The sequence below is a fragment of the Lynx canadensis genome, chromosome C1 (assembly GCF_007474595.2).
Source record: "Lynx canadensis isolate LIC74 chromosome C1, mLynCan4.pri.v2, whole genome shotgun sequence".
NCBI lineage: Eukaryota > Metazoa > Chordata > Mammalia > Carnivora > Felidae > Lynx > Lynx canadensis.
The window spans coordinates 50,040,031-50,056,355 of record NC_044310.1 but is presented as its reverse complement, the minus strand read 5'-3'; the positions used below and the strand labels follow the sequence as shown (position 1 = coordinate 50,056,355).

The window sequence follows — 16,325 nt, the reverse complement described above, 5'->3', positions numbered from 1 at the left end:
TTCCGATTCTGTGTCTCCCTCTCTCTCTGCCCCTCCCCCGTTCATGCTCTGTCTCTCCCTGTCCCCAAAAAATAAATAAACGTTGAAAAAAAAATTAAAAAAAAAAACCAGCCAAGTGAAAACACAAGTCAATTATTCACTCCAGGTGGGAGAAGCTTTGTACAGGAAAGAAAAAGTGCTCTTGGTATCCCCCACAACTTAGTTATCTATAGCATTTACATAGTCATGGTGATGGGAACATCGGCTAAATCTCACGAGTCACAACACCACTATATTGGGCAGATGGAATACTAGAAGTGTGTGTGTGTGTTAGAGGTGGAGTGTACCTATAGAGAGCTGACTCCCCGTCTTCCATGTTAGGAAACCAGTAAATAATATCTATAATTGAAAAATCATGTAGCTACATAAATCTGTTGTTTGGAAATTTACAGTTAAATGTTAACAGAATCAGAAGAGCTGAAAGAGTTTGCCTTCAAGAGTATAAAACGGAGGTGGAGAGCCTGGCTATGGCTTGTAGACTCCTATTTTTCATAATAAGCCTTATAAAACTACTTGGCTCTTTCATATATGTGTATGTATAATGTTATGAAAATGTACAATAAATTTAAAAAGGAAAAGAAAAAAGTAGTCCCGTTAATATATCCCATCATTGGCTTTAAAAAAAACAAACCTCCCTCCTAGGTACTACTGTAATACCAAACATACATAGCTATTGCTTTACCTGGTATTATGGGCTGAATTGTGTTCCTCAAATGATGCTCAAGACCTAACCCACAGTACCTCAGAATGTGATCTTACTTGGAGACAGGGTCTTTATAGAGATAACCAAGTTAAAGTGAGGTCGTTAGAGTGGGACTTAATCTAGTATGATGGGATTTGGACACAGAGACAGACACACACACACACACAGAGGGACAATGCCATACAAAGATGAAGGTGGAGATCAAGCGATGTGTCTACATGCCAGGGGACACCAAAGGCTGACAGCAAGCCATCAGAAGCTAAATGCCTTGATCTTGGACTTGCAGCTTCCGGAACCACGCAACAACACGTTTCTGTTGTCTGAGCCATCCAGTGTGTGGTACATTGTTATGGCTGCCCTCAGAAACTCAGACACACAGTATGCTATGGCTCACTTGCGTGCACTCCATAAAGAAAGACCTATGTCTCTGACTCTTCCTCTGAAGGAAGAAGAAAAGGAAGACAGGAAAGAAAAGGAGGAAGGGAAGAAGAGAAGGGCCAAAATGTGCCTAGACTGATGTTGACTCCAGCTAGAAAAACTGCCTTTGAGCAAGAGGGGTTTCACTTCTGTCTTTAATTCTTTTATGACTGGAACATATGTATGTATCATGTTTACATTTGAAAAATAAGTAGATACAAACATATACAACCCCTCCCCCACCAAATGAAAAAACCTCTTCTTCCTCAATTCTTCAAAATCCCCACATGGGACAATAACGAATTGATGCTGATAAATGGTATTGGGGCTAATAAAGGATTTAAAATATTGTATTTTAATTTGTTTGTTCTTTTTCCCTATCAAAGTAGGATACCTGCATTTGGGCAGGCTGGGTTCTGTCCTACTTTTCCCTTGGAACTCACAGAGTAGAGAGACACTGACCTGGGGCAGTCCTTCTTGGACTTTCTTGAGAACATTTAGAAAATTTTCCAAGATTGGCCCTTGATGGATATAGGAAGTAAGGTAATAGCTACCCCTTCCACCCAGTTGTCCAGGTTTCAGTACGTGATACATAAACCACACGCAGCCTCTCTGGTTCACAAGGTTAAAAGTTATTAACTGAAATCAATTGAAATAAAAAGAGTCACATCTGCCATGGTACACAATTCACTTCTCAGGACGGTTTTGGCCTGCACTACACACACACACACACACACACACACACACACTCACCCACTAACCCTGGGGGAGAGCAGAGGCAGCTGCAGAAGCCAAAAACCTCCCCAGTCCTAATTAAACTCTCCAAGTTTCCAGGCAACACAGCCAAGGAAAAAATCATTTCCAAGCCGAAGACCCCCAGCCCCAGCCCCCAGCCTCCACCCCAGCAAAGGAAACGGGTCATTTGGTTTAATCAGCCCACGTGCACATTCTCTCTCCCCAGGTTGCCAAGAAGGGGCCTGTACCTAGCAGAGGTATTTGTGTAATCAAAGCTTCTGGAACTTTCCCTGCCAAGGCTACCAATGTGAATAGGCTCCTGAGGTAAAAATGTTCCCCCTGCTGGGGACGGCGCCCTTGAAGTCTACATCAAAATCAAGCTAGGGTCACAGCTGTTGCGGCACCCCACAGTGGAAAACTTGCAAGAAATCCTAGCCTGTACTACTGTTTTGCCTCAGGTCTAGAGGAAACGGCCCGCAGTTGTAAGTGAGAGAGGGGGAATGAGAGAGGGAGGGAAGGGGAAAGAAAGGGAGAGTGAGGAGGGGGGGGGAAGACAGAAGAGAGAGAATCTGCTTTCGAAAAGCAAACACTTGTAACTAGTACTTTGGGGTGGAAAGACAAAGCCACTCGGGAACCTTGCCCCCTTCACCAAGGCAACCTCACCCCAGTCACCCTCACTCATTCCTCTTCTGGGAGCTGGGGGTCGCAGGTTGGCTGAGAGCCACTAGGTGGCAGCAGATTAACTCTTCAAATGCCAGAATGGGCACCGAGGAGTCAGGAATTGGGTCTGAAAACTTTGCATCTGGTCATTTCCCTCAAAGGAAAGGAAAAACAAATGGCTTTTTCTGTACTTACAGGTCCTTGGCTTGCAGCGTAGGCATCGGAGCAAATCCTATGAAGGGAAGATTGCTTCCTGGTCACCCATTCATGTGGTGGCTTGAGGCAGGGTGAAACGCAACTGTGTATGTGCCAGGTTTCATGACTTCAGTGACACTTGGTTCACAGTTGGTTCAAAGGACTAAAAGAACCTTTGAGAAGTTTATGCTCACATTCAATTCACTTCAACGAATACTAAATACAATGAGAAATAAGTGCATTCTATTTTCCAGGGTTATTTTCCCAGCTAATGTCCGGGGCCCCTGCCCTTGGGGATTCTGGGGAAGAAGGGCACTAACTGAATAGTATTCTCATAGTTAACCACCTTGGGTGGGTAAGGAATGGAGGCTCAAATTTGTTACCAATAAAAGGGACATACTGGAAAATAGACTTAGGAACATCATTTTACATCGACTTTCTCTGATAGGGGAAGCCTTATGTTTTTAGGGCGAGCAAGGCCTAAAATGTGGGCTCCATCAGAAAAAACTTAGCCAGCAGTGGCTAAAAACGCTTGCCGTTCAGATGATGAGGAAAACAAATCATTCTCCGGGGTATTCTAGCCTCTGCAAAGCATCCCCCAATTCTGCCTATTAAACTTTTGCCACAAATATAAAAATACTGTGGTGTTGATTGGAGGAAGGTGAAATTGATTTACTTCAGAAAAGGGAGAGAGCTACCAGCCACAGGAGAAATAAATCCAGAAAGGGGGAAGGGAGCTGGGGGTGAAGGATAAGTGCTCTTGCAGTTGGGTTTAAGAGAGCCTGGAGGAATACAGGGAGAAGGGGGAAAGAATGAGGAGGAGGGAACCATAAATGTATGATATATATGACTAGAGAGAGATGGGGAAAGGCAATTTTAAGATGTTTTGCTGTGCATTTGGGATTCTCTTTGATATGCTTCAAGAGAGCTCGGTGAAGATTAAAGTTGCCTTATGATTATTCTTATTTCTTGGACTGGAAAGCTGCCGAAGACACAAGGAAAGCACCATCAGTGCTACCACCCTTTCCCTTTCTTTCCTGTCTAGGTGGTAGGACAGTATCCAGGTTGTAGTGTCTTTCGGGAAAAGTCATCCCAGGATCTCCAGTAGATTATATAAAATGTAAGCATTTATTATGCTAATCCCAATATGCAATTCCTCATTCTCAAATGGGCAGCCTCAGCATTTTAAACTTTACTCTGCAATTTCACCAAAAGGACAGGAAGTAGCACAGTAAGACAACGCTCTGATCATCAGGTGATTTGGGGTGGTGATGTCTTGTCATTGTCTTCAATCATCACCATACTTATGCTGGGTACACGGCAGGGCTAATGGGTGTTTGATGGAATTAGGGTTCACAGTGGTTTGCTAGCCTAGCTTCTCGTTTGGGACAAGAACTGCTATGTCTTTGAGAACTTTAAATTTTCGATCCCAGAGCCCTAATCATGCTCCCATTTTTCCCTCCGCTAGATTCTCCTTACCTCTACCCATCCCTTTACCACCCAACTGTATCTGATCTGCTTAGCAAATTCCTTCTTTCAAGGGAAGACTGTTGAAATATCTTGGCCTTTATGAAAACTGCTCTGACCTTTCACCTATACCCTCTTGTACACAAGTCACTCCTCTGGTACTGCTACAGTGTTTTCATATCTACCTTCCTCACTAGAGTGAAGGGTGAATTATCTTTATATCTTTAATGAGTGAATTATCTTTATATCTTCAATGCCCAGAACAGTGCCTGGCACACAGTTGACACCGAGTAAGCCACCAGACAAAGAGTTGTCATATATCTTGTCATTCCATGCTGGAGAAAGCCCAGCTATTGAAAAGTTATCATTTTCAAATACTTAACCTAGAACTCACACTGTGGTAGGTGCTAGGGGATTCAATTACTCATCCCTCTCGTAATAATGTGTACTTCCCATTCTTTGATTGGCAGTCTCGGAGCAAAGCTCACTCAGATTCACAGAAAGTAGAGGAAAACGTCTCAATAACACGACTTGCTGATCATCAGGGCTGTAGGAATACGGTTCTCAAAGCCATGAGTAATGGCATGTTCTGTTCCTATACTTCTGTTTCTGACGTGAAACTCTTACTCTTTCAAAAAATGTTTACAATTTTGAATATAAAAGTAGTCCACGCTCACTAAAGGAAATTTGCAAAATAGAGAAAAGCAGAAAAGAACAAAACAGTTTTCAACCAGTTGCACTATGTAAATAGTGAGTCTGTAACATTTTGGAGTATGAATTACTCTCTCACTTATGGAATTTAATAAAAACCAGATGATAGCTCATGCTGTCTGCTAAAATCAGAGCTGACCTCCACAGAAAATACATAGGTGGATTTCATAACTGGTTTCTGGAGCACCCAGGGAGGGAACGAGTGCCCGCGGCATGCCCTGGTGAGTAGCACTATGTAGGGGGAGATGAGTGAATGGAAGGGGTGAATGAGCACATTTGGGTGCTTTGCTTGAGCCTATGGAATTTTGTACATCGTCAACCACTTTTCTGCTCTCTTCAAAGAAAGCTGCAGTTCCTTCTAGCTTCCATTCATGCAATTATTGGTCAATTCTTTCAGGTTGCAGTGATGGTCACGAGGGCACCCCCCCAACAGCCCCATGGCCTTCATTGCTGTTTCCTTGACCGAACTTGCCTTGAGCCGCCATGATACCTGAACTCTTGCATCCAGCATGACACTGTTCCTTGGACCCTTAGTGGTCACCCCGGCACCACCCCTTGATAGTGTAATGGGACAACCAAGCACTCACCAGAATTGAAAGATCATGGTATAAAGATGACACCTTGTTGATGTAAATAAACTGGTAGAGGCAGTTTTTAGACTGAGGACAGTAGACAATCTTGTCAGAGAACAGGCACTCCCTCATCTGTGTGGAATGACCAGCCCCTAGAAGAGCATATACTGATTCCTTGGGACAGGAATGGACTTTTGCATGTGCATGTATATTTGTTTTATTTAATGTAAAAAGCATCTCTGGGACCAGAGTAATGAATCAGTGCTGTCACTAAACAGAGTTAACCTGTTCTCTTTGCCATGTCCCGAGTTAGTTGTTGGGGACACAAAGATATGCATGACAATCTAGCTAGGGAGAAAACCATGCAGCTGTATGGAAAGAAAGGAATTTAATATTTATTGAATATCTACTCTGTGCTTGGCATTGTGCTAGGTGTTTCTTTTTTTAAGTTTACTTATTTATTTTGAGAGAGAGAGAGGAGAGAGAGAGAGAGAGCAAGTGGAGAAGGGGCAGAGAGAGAGGAGAGAGAGAGTCCCAAGCAGGCTCTGCACTGTCAGTGCAGAGTCCAATGCGGGACTTGAACTCACAAACTGTGAGGTCATGACCTGAGTCGGAATCAAGAGTCAGAAGCTTAACCGACTGAACCATTCAGGCACCCCTGCTTTGTTTTGTTTCTTAATTAACACATATAATCTCAACAAAATGTGAATTGGATAGTATTTCTTCTCATTTTGTGTTAGAAGAAACTGAGGCTCAGGGAGCCATTTACTTCCCTAACTCAAGCCGCTGGAATTTTGAACAAAAACTCAAAACCCACGCCTAGGTGGGTTTGTTAGAGTGGCAAGAAGAAGCGGTCTAGAGAGGATGGTCAGGGCTTGGGGGTGTGACCGCCTCCCAGTCTGCTTGCCTTGCTTTCTGAGTCAGCGGTGACTGGGAGTGAGACGCTGTCCACAGAGAAGCTGTTCACATCAGCCGCAGCAGGACTGCCTTGCAAGAAGAGGGTTGGGGACTATTGCTCTGCTTTGTAAACCTTAGTTTTAGGAGGAGGCATTAAATTCTCTCTGTCCTTCCAGCTAAGCTTCAATTCAGTCTTTCCCTTCTCCCCCTGTCCGCACCCCCCCCCCTTCCCGATAGTGCCAAGGAGGGATTGGCTGCCAAACTTGGATGTGTAGATAAGGATGGATTTGTGCTACTCCCAGTGGTGTGGCTTCAGGTCTGTGTCTTGACATTTCTGAGCTCTGGTTCCCCATCCATATGACGGCACAATATCTACCTTACCGGGTTATGATTATGTTTCTTCAGATATAAGAAACGGTGGCCCATAGAGCACATGGAACATTTCAACGCTCAATAAGCATTAGCTTTTGTCCCTTTGCTGCTTTCCAAGCTTCACTAGCGTTGACCTCTGTGGTCAGCACTGTTTCATGTCCTAAAATACCTTCTATTTTTCCTCTATGTGTTGATCTTTGTCCCCCAGCCCATTTCCCTCTTCTGCCAGTTGGCCTTAAGTTCTTTGAGGGAAAATACCATGTCACATATTAACACCTTTCTGGGTGGGTGACCCATAGCAAACATTTTTTAAAAAACTGATTGATTGATTGATTCTGTCTCGCTGACACTGTGTTCTAACTGCTAAGTGATACGTGAGCAGTGTCGTACTGGAGCCAGCTCATACCGGCCTGTGAGAGACATGTTACATTCTTGGGAAATTTGCCGGCCAGTTGTTAAACTGTGGCTACTTTAGATTTTGCTATGGTAGGGGTATTTACACCACAGAAATTGGCAAACGCTATGGCTCTGGACTTTGCTCCCTCCCCATCCCCTAAACACACACAGAGAGGCAGCTACTGTGTGTTAGATGTCTTCTTAGTTTAATTTCTGATGCACCATCATTTTTAGGAAGCTTCCAGATGATACTTAGCTTGGTTTGACCAAAGCAGGAGCCTGTAGAGTATCTTAGAATGACTATACTGATAACAGGATTTCCAGCTTTAGAATTGGAAACTAAAAAAATGTCACTTACTTTAATCTCCCTTCCAATGTAGAAATATCTTCTTTAACATACCTGATGAATGCTCATTTGGCCTCTACAGAACAACACTCTTAGGAAAGGGAGCTACTTTATTATCTTCCAGGCAGCCTTTCCCATGGAGGGCTCCACAATTATTCAAAAATTCTCCTTTATAATGATCCGTTCCTACCTTTCCTGTAACATCCACCAACTGTTCTTTGGTCAGCCTGTTTTCTGTAGCAAAGCAGAATGTCTACACTCTCCAAGTGATAACAATGATCACACTGTCAAGTGACATTCTCAGAGGTCTTCTTTGCCCGGCTGAATGGCTTTCCTGTTCTAGCTGTTAAGACACCCTCACCCGGGGCGTCTTGGTGGCTCATTCAGTTAAATGTCCGGCCGACTTCGGCTCAGGTCACCATCTCGCGATCTGTGGGATGGAGACCGGCGACAGGCTCTGTTGCTGATAGCTTGGAGCCTGGAGCCTGCTTCAGATTCTGTAACTCCCCCTCGCTCTGCCCCTCCCCATGCACATTCTGTCTCCCTTTCTCTCAAAAATAAATAGACATTAAAAAAAAATTTTTTTTTAATTAAAAAAAGGACACCCTTACCATGTGGTTATGCAGGAACTGAACAAAATATTCTAGATTTGGCCAGTTCAGTGCAATAAAGTGAGACTTCTACACTCTATGATATTTTTCCACAGCATATTATACCTTTAGTTAGTGCAGTACTTAAAAAAGTTAATTCTTTGCATGGGCATTATTTTTAAGCTGGGCCACCTCAGTGATGTACCTAAGCACAATTCATGTTATGAACTCAGCACTTTACATTTATGGAAGTTATACATCACATTCCCATTATTGATGCATTATATTTTGAGTACTTATTTTGAGATTCATCATGTTCAATTAATTTTTTAGTTTCGTGGTCCCCCCCAAGGCCTCTCTATAGATAGATTTTCAAGACTGAATACAAATATTCAACCAGTTGTAATTTTACTTAGTAGTTTCTTGTGATCATCTACTTGTTTCCTAATATACTTAAAAAAATTTTTTTTAATGTTTATTTTCAAGAGAGAGAGAGAGAAAGAGGGGCAGAAAGAGAGGAAAACACAGAATCCATAGCAGGCTTCAGGCCCTGAGCTGTCAGCGTAAAGCCCAACGTGGGGCTTGAACCCACGAACCACGAGGTCATGACCTGAGCTGAAGTCAGATGCTTAACTGGCTGAGCCACCCAAGCACCCCCTACTTATAACCTACTTATAAATGTTGTATTTAATAATTTATTCTAGAATTTTGTCCTGGGAAAAAGTTAACAATCAGTAGTTTCTATCTGATAGCCATCTTCTCCTACTTACTGAAATTCAGGGTATTTTCTTAACACTTCTTTCAATACCCATCCTATTCACTTTGATATCACATGGATGCCGTCACAGGAATCTTCCAATCCTAGTCATATCCTGTTAAATAATTTGTCTGGTTCTTTAGTGCACTGCTGTCCAATAGAAACATGATGAAAAACACAGAAGTGGGTGACTTATATGATTAAAAACTTTCTAATAACGACATTGAAAAAGTGGGAAAAAAAAGTGAAATTAATTTTAACCTTATATCTCCAAATTATCATTCCAACATCAAATCTGCATAAAATTCTTAGTGCTATATTTTCATTTTTTATACTGTCTCTTCCAAATCTAGTGTGTGACTTCCTAACAGTAAATCTTAATATGTACTAGACACGTTTTCAATGCTCACAGGCCCACAGGGCTAGCAGAGATCACACCGAATCACCCAGGTAGAGACGTATGCTCGTTTCAGGTGCCCGGACATTATTGTTGTTATTATTATCATGCATTATTTTATCTTGTATTTAATTCCCACTTTCATGATATTTATTCTACCCATTTCAGCATGAAGTTCTCATTCACAGTCAAGAAGGCAAGAGCTAAACAGGGATGGAGTGGCTGGTCTCACTTTCTCTTTGCCTGTGAATATTAACGAGGGTACCTTTTACAGTTAAAAAGCATAAAGAAAGCTCGTTAAGGGCAACAACATCCCCTAGCCCGCAACTCTCTCTAGAACCACAAAATGGGTATGTTACAGAGGCCTGGGAACTAATTCTCTCCAGATGTTTGCAAAGCGAGCAAGACCAAAAGGTGGAAACTGAAATTACTAAACACTTAATAAGGAGCTGATGGAACCGAGGCCCCAGGGTTGGCTCAGCAATAAGCGAAACACAGAGACCCTGTTTGTTCAGAGGAACTTCAAAGCGCCCTATAAACTCCTAGGAAAGGTGAGAGGCAAAAACGCTACAGAGAATCCAGCATTCCTGCAAAGTCAAACTGGGGACTAACTTGAGATGCTTTTCCTGGTGCTTAAGAAGAAGACTGAGGGGCAGGTCTGGTAAGCAGATGTTTGACTTTTGTTTATGCCCATTCTTACATACAGTATGTGCATGTTGGGTATAGGCGTTTCTCTAGCTAGCCCAAAGGGGATAAAGCAATTAAACATTAGTTAAAAAAAATAGAAAGAGAAAATGCCTTTTCTGTACTAAGTATTCTCCACACTAAAACCATAAAATTGCTAATGAGACATAGTTGATCCAAATAAAGTTGGTTATATTTATCTTCATTTTTTTCTTTCTTCCCTCCCTTTAAGAGTGGGAGAAACAACATGGAACTTTGGCTAAGATCATAATTAAAGAGGAAGAAAAGAGACTAATTAATCAAAAGGGGTATCCGTTGCAAGTCTGACACGTTATGTCTTTGGTCACTGGTTACCCAGCAAGAGAAAGGCTTCCAGGATCCCATCCTGTAGCTGGTTTTTTTGGTCTTGGTTTTGGGTGTTCATTGCCAAGCACTGTGACCTTCTAGGTATATGCCGTTCACCTATTATATCTTTCTTTGGAGTTCAAAGAAAGAATGAAACAATGGTAGCTTAAAAGGAAGACAAGAAAAGTGATCAAAAGTGACCCATTGCCTTAGCAAAATAGGTGCCACGGAGGAGGGTGGAGAGTGGTGGAGAATGACTCTCATTGTAGAGTTACTAAGAGATAGAAAAACAGTTCTGGCAGTGTTAGAGACGGAGGCATCTTCTCCTTGAAGAATCTAACAAAGTGGGTCCACCACCTTTTTTTTTTCTTTTTTTTTAAGAACAGAATTACGTAACATTACATTCAGAATATAATAGTTAAATGCATAGTCTCTTTGGACTGAGGTAGACCTAGGTTGGATTCCCAGCTCAGCTGCTTACTAGGTAAGTAATCTTTGAAGTTTTTGTCTTTTTTTTTTTTTAAGATTTTTTAATTTTTTTATTTTTGAGGGAGGGAGAGAGAGAGAGAGAGAGTGAGAGAGCGAGAACATGTGCATAAGCAGAGGGAGGGGCAAAGGGAGAAGGAGAGAAAGAGACAGAGAATCTCACGCAGGCTCCATACCCCATGCAGAGCCCCACCCAGCGCTCAATCTCATGACCGTGAGATCATGACCCGAGTCGAAATCAAGAGTCGGACACTCAACTGACTGAACCACCCAGGTGTCCCAGTAAACTTTTAGGTTTTTAACCTCTCTTGGGTCTCAATTTCTTCATCTATAAACAGGGCATGAAAATAATATCTTTTTCTTAGGACTGTGGTGAGGACAAACTGAGGTATGCATGCACCTTTGTAGCCCAGTTGCTGGCAGAAAGTGAAATAACTAATGACCTATCAGCCCAGGCTTTATTCAACTCTCTTCCTGCAGAAAGCTATTCTTTTGGTATTCATGATTTGGTAGATTCCACGATTTGCAGACCGATCATTTCCTTTCTTTTCTTTTTAAAACGTTTATTATTTTTTATTTGCTTTATTATTATTATTATTATTTTATTTTATTTTTTTTAGAAAGAGAGAGAGAGCATGAATGGGGAGAAAGGTAGAGGAGAGAGAGAGAGAATCCCACTCTGAGCATAGAGCCTGATGCTGGGCTCTATCCCATGACCTTGGGATCATGACCTGAGCTGAAATCAAGATTTGGACACTCAACAAACTGAGCTACGCAGGAACCCCTCATTTACCTTCATAATCTCCAAAGGGTGGGTTCATCAAGGTTTGTTCCTTGTACTATCTTTCTTCATACAGAAAAGGAACAGTCTCTGCTGAGTTTTGTACTTGCTGGATTTCTGAACTCCGAGCGTTTACTGGAAGTGTGGTTTTCCGAGATGGAGTACTGGCTAAGGATCCGCACGGCACCCTGCACCCATGTTTCCCTCAGCTCCCCCTTCTCAGTTCTTCTGTGAGAATGGTCAATCAGTGTAATAAAGCATTTCATAAAGTCATGATTTGACAAGAAAAAGATCAATGTAAATACTACACAGACAAATACTGTGAGGAGAAACATCTGGATGTCCACTGCTTGCTTCCTGTTGAGAGAGTTTGGGAATTTGGGGGTTTTAACAGTTGGACAGAGCTAATTTTGGAAACTACTTCACATTTCTACAAAAAAAAAAGCGCACACATTTATTACACTTCACTCATCAGATGAGGGAAGCTGGCGGTCAACTTCCCAGGCCTCTCTGAGAACAAAAGAGATTTAATTGGACATGGAGCAGACGGTTTTCCTTCTCTTTCCACTCCTCACTGCTAGGGCATCCCTTCTCCTTCGTCATGGCTCAGGTTTCCTTGATTTCTTCCTTTCCTGCTTATATTCAGTTCCTCCGAGTTTCCAGAAATCCCAACTTTAAATTCTGGATTTGCCACTGACTGGCTAGCTAATCTTAACAAATCTCTTACTCTGTCTATACCACAGTTTCCTCTTTTGAAAATAAAATTAATCTCTTAAATATGGAGAACAAACAGAGGGTTCCTGGAGGGGGGATGGGCTAAATGGGTAAGGGGCATTAAGGAATCTACCCCTGAAATCATTGTTGCACTATATGCTAACTAACTTGGATGTAACTTAAATAAATTTAAAAAAAAGAAAGAAAAGAAAATTAATAGTAATAATAATTACACTTTACACTCAAATGTCACAGGGTTATATAGATCAAGACTCCTCCCTGTCCTTCCAGTTCCCAGACCATTCAATGTTCTTTCTTGCTTCTATTATCTTAAATTTTTTTTTTCTTTTCTCAAGCAGGCACCGGGCTCAGCAAGGAGCCCGATGCAGGGCTCCATCCCATGACCCTGGGATCATGGCCTGAGCTGAAATCAAGAGTCAGATGCCTAACTGACCGAACCACCAAGGCGCCCCTCTATTATCTTTTCATGCAAGATATTCCTTTTCCCTAAAAAACTGTGATTCAGCCTTTTAGATGCAGCCCAGATATTACTGGTACTGTGAGAGATTCTTTCTCTCTCCTTCTCAGGTGATAGTGTTGTATGGGGACAGATGGTAGTTACACTTGTGGTGAGCATAGCGTAACGTGCAAACTTGTCGAATCACTATGTTATACGCTTGAAACTGATGTCATATTGTGTGTTAACTGTACCCAGATTAAAAAAAAAAACACTTCAAAGCACAATTAGTAGCATGGGAAATACTACTACACATCTTTAGTAAGAAAAAGCAACTTATAAAATAATACAATCCAAATCTGGTAAAATATGATACGTATACATCATTATTTTTTTTTTAATAGGATGATACTGGGGACTCTTCTTGTCTCGGACCCCAGGCTATCGCTGCAAAGCTGAAGGAACTCTCACATTCTAAAAAGGAGATGCTAGGTAGATAACTGCAGGTGCTATTAAAAGGTAGACCAGATCGTCTTGTAACACCCCACTACCTCAATCAGCCTACAAAAGCAAAGACAAGAAACTCAAAGTCAGTTTGCTTCACTAGGAACTGCCAGTGAGCAATTAGTTGAATAAGAACTCTTCTGTGTTATCTTCATCTCCATTCCCCGTGAGTTACCCACCTTTCGGGCCAAATGAGAGTAGCCCTAAGAGAATAATTCGTAGAAATTAGGACTGCCTACAGGAGGGGAGCCTGGCTTCACACTCCTTGCTAGATCCTGGCTGAATTATACACACTCCCAGGACCATGGCGGTGCTGCTTGCCATGTCAAGTAGACTGAGAAAGTTCTTGGAGCTTGACACATACTCCCTTTCCTGGGGGGGGGGGGGTTCACATGTGAACCCAGAGAGTTGTGCCTACTTCCTGTCTGAGCACCCTGAGGCCAGAGGAGCAGTTCACAACATCAGGGCAAGCAGAAGAAGCAGCAGAGGGGGTAGTGTGACGCCACCATTCAGTGTGGAAGGGATGCCTCAGTTTTCCACAGCCCAAGAGAGTATTTTCAAAGGTAACTGGATTTAAAGCTCCTTAAAGGTCACCCCAGCAGAAAATGGTACAGGGTAACTGCAGAAGCTTGGTGTGGAAGATGGCAAGACATCAGCTGGAGTGTGCATCATTCCGACTAATGTCAGGGAGCTTCACATTGCATAGTCCTGGGGGTGCATCCCAATAACACACACACCCAGTGCTCCAGAGACTGAGGGTGGGGAAGCCTCCAATCACAGACAGGCAGTCTTAGCCAGTGGAAACCTAAGACAGAAACAGCAGCAGCTAGGAAAGGGTGTTTCTGTCTCTTCCCCTTCCCCTCCCTTCCACCTCCCTTTCAGTGGTGGGAGGAGAACAGACCCAGACACACAACTCCCACTCCCTACTAAGAGTTCCCTGACCTTGACTCAGGTCTGTGTTGAGGATTACAAATTGGAGGATATTGGGGAGAATAGAAGTTCTAATTGCAAGAGAGATTGAAACTTTGATTTAGACTCAATGAAACTTGCCATTATAATTGAAAATGACATTTTCCTTGGGGATCCATTTTGCTCTCAAGATCTCATTCTTGATGATGGAGGGAGAAAACTTAGATTTGCCAATGAAAAATAATGCAGTCTTTATTTTCATTCATTTCACTTCACAATGTCCAGACCCTTTGATGTCTTGCAAATGAAGAAGGAAGATATCCTTGAATTCCTTGCAGCAGGAACCTACTTAGGTGGCACCAACTCTGACTTCCAAATGGAAAGTACGTCTACAAAAGTTAAAGTGATGGCATCTACATCATGAATCTGAAGGGGACCTGGAAGAAGCTTCCACTGATGGCTTGTGCCATTGTTGCCATTGAAAACCCAGTTGGTGTCAGTGTCACGGCCTCCAGGAACACCGGCCAGTGGGCTGTCCTGAATTTTGCTGGTGCCACTGTAGCCACTCCTACTGCTGGGTACTTCACTCCCACAACTTTCAATAACCAGATCCAGGCAGACTTCCAAGAACCACATCTTCTGGTGGTTACTGAGCCCAGGGCTAACCACCAGCCTCCCATGGAGGCATCTTATGTTAACCTGCCAACCACTGCTCTGTGTATCACAGACTCTCCTCCATGCTATGTGCACATCGCCATCCTGTGCAACAACAAGGGAGCTCAGTGGGGCTCGTGTGGTACATGATGGTGCGGGAAGTTCTGTGCACCTGTGCCACCATCCCTCATGCACACCCATGGGAGATCATGCCTGATCTATTTCTACAGAGATTCTTTTTTTTTTTTAATTTTTTTTTCAACGTTTATTTATTTTTGGGACAGAGAGAGACAGAGCATGAACGGGGGAGGGGCAGAGAGAGAGGGAGACACAGAATCGGAAACAGGCTCCAGGCTCTGAGCCATCAGCCCAGAGCCCGACGTGGGGCTCGAACTCACGGACCGCGAGATCGTGACCTGGCTGAAGTCGGACGCTTAACCGACTGCGCCACCCAGGCGCCCCGATTTCTACAGAGATTCTAAAGAGATAGAAAAGAAAGAGCAGGCCACTGCTGAAAAGGCCATGACCAAGGAGGAATTTCAGGGTGAGTGGACATCTCTAGCCCAAGCAAACTGCTTGAGTTTACTGCTATCGAGCTCAGGTTGCTGACTGGCCTGAAGGCACGCAGGTGGCCTCTGTGCCCATCCGGCAGTTCCATACTGCAGACCAGAGCCCCTCGTCTGCCACTGAAGACTGGTCTGCAGCTCCCATTGCTCAGACCATTGAATGGGTAAGAACAACACTAAGTGGTGTTAAGTTGTTCTTCTACAGGTTCTTAAACTGAATGTGGAAAATGAGATTAATAGAAAATAAAGTTTCTTAAAAAAATAAAAGAAAGAGAGAAGAGAAGAGAAGAGAAGAGAAGAGAAGAGAAGAGAAGAGAGAGAAGAGAAAGGTGATATAGTCTCTAGGTTTAAAACTGTCCCAGGTAAATGTTCAGCGGATTCTGTTAGTAGGACTATCACGACTGTATCTCCTTCTCAAGCTGTTTCCTCTTCCCCTCCTTATTTCTGTAATGGTGTCTGAGCTTAGGCAGGACCTTACATATCCTCTTCAGAGTGGGAGGAGAAGTCTCTGATCCATGTACTGCGTCCTCATTTTACAGATGAGAAAATAGAGGTTCAGTAGCCTGTAAGGGTACATAGCAGCTAGTGAGGGGCAGAACTACCTCTGTGGTTGGGCAGAGGTTGATATACATAAATGCAAAATCACCAGGTAAATGGATTAGGCAATTGACATGTCAGAAGAATGAGGAGCACACTGGCTGGGTTGGGTGGCTGAGGTGCCAGATCTTGATACGTTTGTCAGGACACTCTCAGACTCATATAAAACACACCAGCCTGACACAATTGAATCACGTCTATATTTCTGAAAGATGAACATGGTCCAATAAAGGACAAAGGATTTCACATGGTTCAAAGTATGTATTGCACTATTTGTTCCATTCACTTATTTCTCATTCATTTATTACATCTCTATTTTGTGGGTCTTACTAATAAGGTATCGTTCTAGGCATTAGGGATACAGAACATAAATA

General features: G+C 42.9%; 1 pseudogene; it reads left to right on the top strand.

The window, feature by feature from the left end:
- The first annotated feature begins 14,411 nt into the window (after positions 1-14,411).
- On the top strand, positions 14,412-15,572 carry LOC115519722 (annotated as a pseudogene).
- The last annotated feature ends 753 nt before the right edge of the window (positions 15,573-16,325 follow it).